This window comes from Anas platyrhynchos, chromosome 3, assembly GCF_047663525.1.
Source record: "Anas platyrhynchos isolate ZD024472 breed Pekin duck chromosome 3, IASCAAS_PekinDuck_T2T, whole genome shotgun sequence".
In the NCBI taxonomy this organism is placed as follows: Eukaryota; Metazoa; Chordata; class Aves; order Anseriformes; family Anatidae; genus Anas; species Anas platyrhynchos.
The window spans coordinates 35604582-35612043 of NC_092589.1; the positions used below are offsets into that span (position 1 = coordinate 35604582).

The 7462-nt window shown below is 49.0% G+C and overlaps 1 long non-coding RNA gene across 1 annotated transcript; it reads right to left on the reverse strand.

Moving 5' to 3' along the window:
• Positions 1-2607: 2607 nt before the first annotated feature.
• Positions 2608-3242, reverse strand: LOC110354471 (uncharacterized). Its single transcript, XR_002406506.4, has 2 exons — positions 3183-3242; positions 2608-3010 (listed from the first exon to the last, which is right to left on the reverse strand). It is a non-coding gene; the product is annotated as an uncharacterized lncRNA (long non-coding RNA).
• Between the last annotated feature and the right edge of the window lie 4220 nt (positions 3243-7462).

A 7462-nucleotide genomic window follows, 5' to 3' on the forward strand; every position in this document is an offset into this window, starting at 1 on the left:
TTGCCAGACAAGCCTTACACACTCCTACCTCCTTCCAGTCTAAATGGCACCGTTCCTTTCCCCTCCTGCACGCAGCACACTTACACCACCCCTGCTCCACCCCGGATCCAGCTCGGGGGGACTGGGCACACTGGGAACGAGCCGTGCACAAAGACATTTCTGCAAGTGGGGAGGCCAGGGAGGAGCGGGGAGGAGATGATTTAATTGCAGGAACTCAGGACGTTTTACAACACAGACTTTCTCAAACAAGGGATGCATCAAACCTAATTGCTTTCCAGGCTGTCCGGCTCCTTAATTAGGAAGCATTTTAAAGCCCCGTGTCAAGTCTCTGCTGATAAAAGCACCTTGCAGCACAAAGTGAGGACCGGCTGCCCTCAGCTCCTTGTCCCAGTGCCCAGACCAAGGTGGGAGCACAGGGAGCTCTGTGTGCAGAGAAACCCATGGGGCCACGGTATTGTGGGGTTCAAGGGTGCTTTCTGCCACTGCCACCACACTTTCCCCAGCCCATTCCCACCCAGGACAGGTGTCCCTGGGTATGAAGGGATAGAAAACCCCAGCTCAGTGAGGACTTGAGGGGTTGTTGTGGGTTCAGTCCTGAGGCTGGATGAAATGAGAGCAGCAAGGGGCACACTGGGGAGATGCTCCATGGCTTTCCCTGAGCTGCTGGTCCACACTGCAGCACATCCACGGGAGTGAGAGGAAGCAAATATTCCCCAGTGCAGCCTCTGAATGTGCCCCCCTCCCCTGCCTTTCCCTGCTACCTTGTTGTCATTTCCCACTTGGCCAGCTCCACAAACATCTTAATTTCATGCCTGCTTGTCAGGGCCGCTTTGTGAAACATCTGAATGACATTAGCACAGTTTAAGAGTGTGACAGACTGAGGAGCAGCAGCCTCCTGCGGTTGCCTATTCCAGATGGTTGAGTGACAAATCTCGCTTCTGAGATCTTAACTAGAGAGGTGCAGCAGGACAAAGCCCCCGGGGAGCACCAGACCCGTCCCCACGGCGGCTCCGAGCCCTCTCTAGGGGCAGGCAGTGGTTAATCCAGATGGAAGCAGACACGCAGCAGATGCTGTGTTCTTCGGGGACCCTGAAAGCTTTTCCTCTGACTTGTTGCTGTCTCATCTCAATTACGTGCACAGCCACAAACAAACCCTTTTTTTTTTTTTTTTTTTTTTTTTTTTTTTTCCTGCAAGCATCTTCTGCCCAGTGGCTTCTCTCACTAGTGTGGTGCTCCGTCGTGTTGCCTTCAAATGGCATTTGCAGTCTCATAGTCAGACTTCAAACCCCAAACCAGTGCAGGACGTTTTGGGGGAGAAACTCTGCATTCATACATGTAGTGGAAGATGAGCATTGCTGGGGGTTTAGTTTAGAGTCAAAACTTGATGTGCATGTGAGTGTTTTTAAGCAAAATATAGCCCAGAATGGTGAAGCTGTAAAACTGAGGAGGGATATTTAACAATCACCTACAGCTGGAGTTTTGTGCCTCTGCTGCAGCACAGCAGTGTTACAACACTTCTAGTGAATAACTGGCATAAATCGCTTCCTTTCATCCTTGCAATTTAATATGCGTTTCCCATCCCAGCTCAGGATCTGGATCCTGAGGTGACTGTGTCTTTTCACAAAAAAGTGAATTTGAGGGTCTTGGGACAAGATCAGCTTGAGCAGCAAACCCCAACACCCCATCTTGTGCCCCATCCCGGGCTGCTCTCTGTTTTGGGGGACACCCAAGGGGCAGAAGCAGCACCAAGGCTCACAGTGGCTTGCTCATGCCAGTGACCTGGACAGGGAGCAGTTTACCAGTGCTGAGGCAAGGAAATCTGTCCATCTGTACTGTAGTCCTGAAGCAAGGGCTCCCTTGCCCTCTGAGCCAGAAGCTGAAGTCCTGGCAACAGGTCTAAGAGGCAGGAATAAAAGACAGCAGCTGATCAGAAAATAAAACCGGAGAGCCTGAGGAGAGGAATTAAACCCAGCTTTTACCAATCTTACATAAAATAGCAGCAACCTGATGGTTAAATAATTGCTTTTGTAAAATGCTTATGTTTTAATGTAGTGGTTGAAGGTTTTCTGGTGATGCCACATGAATAAATTTGTGTGTAGCTACAGCTTTGCTCTTGGTGAGACATTTGCATTTGGAGGCAAGTGGCTCACAACTGCAACCACAGTTCTGGTTTGCACTTGCACTCAGCTACTGCAGTCTGGAGGAAGATCTTTGGCTTGCAGACTCTGGAGAAATGCTCACAGGAGGCATCCATCAGCATCCTGGCCCCTGCCTGCCTGCCCTCTGTTGCACTGGTGCAGGTCTGTTACTTCAGAAGTATCCCTTGAGCCTCTCTGAAGTAGGACGACATGGGAATTACTACATGCTGTGGAAAGTGTCTTCTGCCCTCTGCTGAAGGGGAGGCAGAAATGGGGTTGGATCCTATGTTGGATCTATGGGGTTGGATCTATGGGGTTGGATCTAAGCTATGATTACTCTGATGGCTGAAGTGATTCCCAGGCTGGTCCCAGAAGAACGACAGACTGAGGTGTGGGTGCAGGCAGAACAAACCTCTAAACCAACCTTGCCAGTGGAGAAATGTTTCAAGTTACACTCCTAAACAATAAATGAGATGTTCAAGGATCAAGGAAAGTGACCTGGCCTAATTTATTTCTTCTGAGGGGCTGTGAGCATGAGGAACCAGCTGCCTCCACTGGTCCATGGCATGTCCATCACCTGCACCCACTGCCTCCCTCCCCAGGGATCCAGGGAAAAGTGGCAGGCAGAGCTCAGCAGGACGAGAGGGTCTCGGGAAGACAGCAGGAAAGTCCCCAGCCATGAGCAAACTGCACATTTCTCAGCGCTTTTAATCTCCTTATTATGGAAATGGGCTGATAACTGGTTGTGTAGTTAAAATGGAAGTTGACACCAGGGCTGTGGTTTCTCTGACTTCAGAGAGACGCTGCAGTAAACAACCTGGTAAAGGGCTGTAAGAGCTGGTGTTCTGCTTCAAGCCCGTGTTAATGGGAATCTGCAGAAGTGCAAGAAAATAAAGGGAAGCTGAATTTATGGGGACAGATGCATCAAATACTTTGGGTAAATAAAGCATTTCTTGGCCTAGAAAAGGGATGGCAAGAGAGAGAGGTCACCCTGTGGGCAATGAAGAAAAAGCATGGAAGATACACACGTTGTGTCTGGCTTACCCCTTCCACAACACATCAGCTGCTCCCAACATCTTCCCTCTCCGCTTGGCCCAGCTGATCAGCCCCTGCTTTAATAGCATGTCAGTCTTCCTTTACTGATGCTTTAATTCCTGGCAGCTGTTTTTGCACTGTCTATTGCTATGAGGTTTGGTGTGGCCCAGCATGTTGGCTAAGCTTTTGTCCCCATGCATTTCCCTTGAGTTTTCTAAATGTTTGGGAACTCCCCTCTATTGCTTCAAATGACCTGACAACTTTCCTTCTGTCCTGTCCTGTCCTATCCTATCCTATCCTATCCTATCCTATCCTATCCTATCCTATCCTATCCTATCCTATCCTATCCTATCCTATCCCATCCCATCCCATCCCATCCCATCCCATCCCATCCCAGACCCCCTGGTTCATTATAAAACCATTCCAGCAAAGCACAGTGTGACAACTGATGGGCTGTAGACTTTTCTCCTATCTCTGCTCTTGCCACTGCTCAGCACCCAGCTGTATCTGTACAATGGGGAAGAGGAATCCCTATCGTGGTCCTAGCAGTTCAGTTGCAGAGGTTAAGAAGAAGGTAGCAGGGCTAGGAACCTATCTTCTTCTCTATCCCTATGAGCACCTCTCTACCACACTATAGAAAAAGAAGGGGAAGAGCCTCTCTCCACTTGCCCTCCTGAGATAGATGGCAACAGATGAGGCAAGCAGTAAACTCCTCTGAACTGCTGAGCTCTCAGTACTTTTTCAAAACCTTTGAGGAATTGCAGGATGATTGACTGATGGCTTCTGGGAAAATCCTTGTGCAGACCTGCTGGATTTACCCTGGTGAAGCTCTTTATTCGTGCTTTACCAGCCACTTAGGCCACTCAGTTCTCCCTTTGAAAAACAGAAAGAAAAAGACTGTCATTGTGAGTCTCTGCTTTCACTTTTTTTTTTTTTTTTTTCATAGAAAAAACCTCATGGTCAAGTACATTTGCGTAAGGGAATAAAAAAGACCCATTGAATTTCAAGGTCTCGGGCAGCAGCTATTTCCTGCATTAAGCAGACAGACGTGGGGAAATGAGGGAAAGCATATTGATTGATTTTACCACGGTCCATTATAGGTTGTGTGGATATTGAAATATGCATCTGGCTTTGACATCAGGCAGAGAGGAAGCCAGACTCCCTAGAGATTGCTGTAATGAGGAGGTACAGGCTCGCTCTGCCACTGGGCTGGGCAGAGGGGGGATGAGAGCTCCCCAGAGGCCCTAGCACGGGCATCCAGGGCCCTTGTGTGCTTCTGCAGGGAGCCTGTTGCATGTCAAAATGATTTTGATTTCGGCTTACAAACAGTTATTTATGCAGAGGATTTAGGACCCATCCTCTTCCTTATGAAGGCTCTGGCACGATGTGGGTATCTGTGAAGCCTCAGACCCCGTTGTGAGCAGGTAGGGATGGGGTTGCCCAGCTCCCCAGGCACCCTGCACTCATGAGCCAGCACTAGTCCTTGGCAGCAGGAGCTGGGGACCACGCTCAGCCTGCCCCTGAGTACTGACTGACTTAATACCTGATGAAAAGGCAGTATTTATAGGGAAGCCTAAAGCCTGAGAGGTGCTTTTTACTGGCTAGATTGGGGAAATACTGGCTGTCCAGAGTGATTAGCTAAGAGTGCAGTATTTAGCGCGCAGGCTTTTATCTAGCTGTGCCTACCACCCTCAGGTAAGGAGAAGCAAATCTGCAGGCCTGCAAAAACCCTTTGCTGGCTGTGCTCCACGAGTGCTGGAAAGGAAACAGGTCTGAGGGGATTAAACTGAGATGCCCGACAAGCTTTGTGGGCTAATGGATGTCTCTGACTCTCCCTTATTCCCAGCCTCTTGAGAGCAAGGAGAATTCACAGTGCAAATCAGAGCAAGTTCAGCTCCTTGAGGCAAGGCAGGGCTGCAAACCCAGCTGTGCCGACTGCACAGCACGTGCAAAGCTGTGGAACTCCTTGCCACAAGAAATTATCCTGCTGATGGTGAGATTAACTTAGCAAAGCTTGGTGACATGTGTAGCTAGGCAAACTGTATCAGTAATTCAGTCTCGTGATCCACAGCATAAGAAAGTGTTTCTATTCTAGCTATGAGGTCTGGGGGTGCTGTCCCAGATTTTCTCAGCATGCTAAACAAATACACCTTTGCATGCTTCTTGTCCTGGTTTCAGCTGGGATAGAGTTAATTTTCTTCCTAGTAGCTGTTATGGTGCTGCGTTTTGGATTTAGGATGAGAATAATGTTGATAATGTGCTGATGTTTTAGTTGTTGCAGAGCAGTGCTTACACTAAATCAAGGACTTTTCAGCTTCTCATGCTGCCCTGCCAGAGAGGAGGCTGGGGTGCAGAAGGAGCTGGGAGGGGACAGACCCAGGACAGATGACCTGACGGGATGTCCCATACCATATGGTGTTATGCTCAGCAATAACACTTTGTAGTAGGGAATTAGAGAGAGGTGGCCTTTTTTATTTTTATTATTTTTATTTTTTTGTTTTGGATTTGCATTTTAGAAAGCTGCTAAGTGCTCAGGAGAGCAGAGGTAGAGCAGAGCCCTCCCCTAGCTCCTCCGGGAGAAGGAATTGCTCCCGGAGCGTGGGTTCTCACAGGGATTGCCTCCGATGTCTCCCAGCTGGCTGACACCGCGTGGATGTCACGGCAGGGCTGCGCGCTGAGGTTCCTCACCACGAAAGGCAGCCCATGAATTATTTAAGCACCTCTGTTTCTGATTAGCTTTATGACTAACGCTCATCGCGCCAACCCATGAGACGCCGCGTGTTAAGGCTGCTGGAGGAGGAAATATAATGGGCTGAATTGCTTTCCAGGTAGCAAGGCACACACACGGAGCTTTTGTGGACTTTTGTGTGTTTGTTTTGCTTTTAAGTAGGCGCACACCAGGAAAGAGCTCAGCGAGGCTGCTCGGGGATTGGGGAGGTCACAATGGGCCTGAATAATTTTTCAAGGGCAACAGGGAACAATGGGGAGTGAATACCACAGCAGTCATGGGAATTAGAAAGAAATCTTCTTTCTGATGCTACATTAAGGTTTTAAAAGCTGTAGGACCTGGAGAGAAAGCAGGGAGAAGATATTGATTTGAGACAGCCTGTGGAAAGAAGGGTGCATGAGCAACACCAGCACATTTCACACCACATTGAAAAATATAAAAAATAGTGTTGGTGGAGCTCAGGATCCAGAGGCCAATGTTACAGCAAGTTAATAAAAGTATGGTGTGTGCTGACCTCCGGGCTCTATGGCCAGAAACACTTTCCCACTGGATATATGACAGCCCCAGCTACCTGTGTGAGTCTTAGGAAGGAGCCCAGCTCCAAGCCCCCTTGTAAATTGAAGAGACCAGCCCAGAACCTGACAGTGCAGAGATTGAACTTACAGCTTCATATGGGATTCAGGTACTCAACATTATCCCAACAATTTCCCAAATGATTCCTGTACCTATTAGCAGCCCCCCTCACCAGGTGGCAGGTCTGGTTTGGGGTCAGTGAGGAGCACAGGACCTTTTTGTCTGCCTCCCTTCTTGCTGTGGGTCAAACGCATTGAAAACTCTCATCTGGTGCTTATTTGTTCATCTGTGTCGACTCTTATCTACAGTCCCTCCGGATACCCCTGTGCTGGCTTGTTAGTCACCTTAGTTATATTTGCTAAATAAGGATACGGTTCTTGATCGCAAAACCCAAGCAGCAACAATAAAGGAAATTTCATTAGTCACTGCATTATTCCATGGTATCAGTGCCAGCTGCACTGCGTTCCCAGTGCTGTGAGTTTCCTGCAGGCTTTTTCATCAGCTGAGCTCCCTTCAGGTAAGCCAGCTGTTTAAGCCACTTAGAACAAAAATTTGGGGCCCAGAAGGAAGATAAAGACGTGTCCTGCTGGGGACCTCACATCAGCTCCTGCAGCCTCCTTCAAAACTGATGCAAAGTGGTTCAAAACCAATGCAGAGTGGAGCCTTGCTGCTGGATGAGCCCTCTCCTAGCCAAAACCTGAAACACAGACTTCAGTGATGCCTTGACAAGTTTTAGCCTTGCTGTTGTGACTGTACCACAAAACTTGTGACCTTCCCTTGGGCACCAGTTCCACTGGGGCTGATACCCCTCACTCCCTGCTGATTTCTACAAGTTCTGCCTCGTGTCATAGGACCCTGCTGCCTGTGGGAGCCCCTGGAGGAGGAAGGTGCCGCCGCAGTGCCTTGGTGGTGGCAGGAGGGAGGTCATTGCTGGGGACCAGCTGCTCTCCGTCTCTGCCATATGTCTGTCTCTGTACGCAGCCCGAAT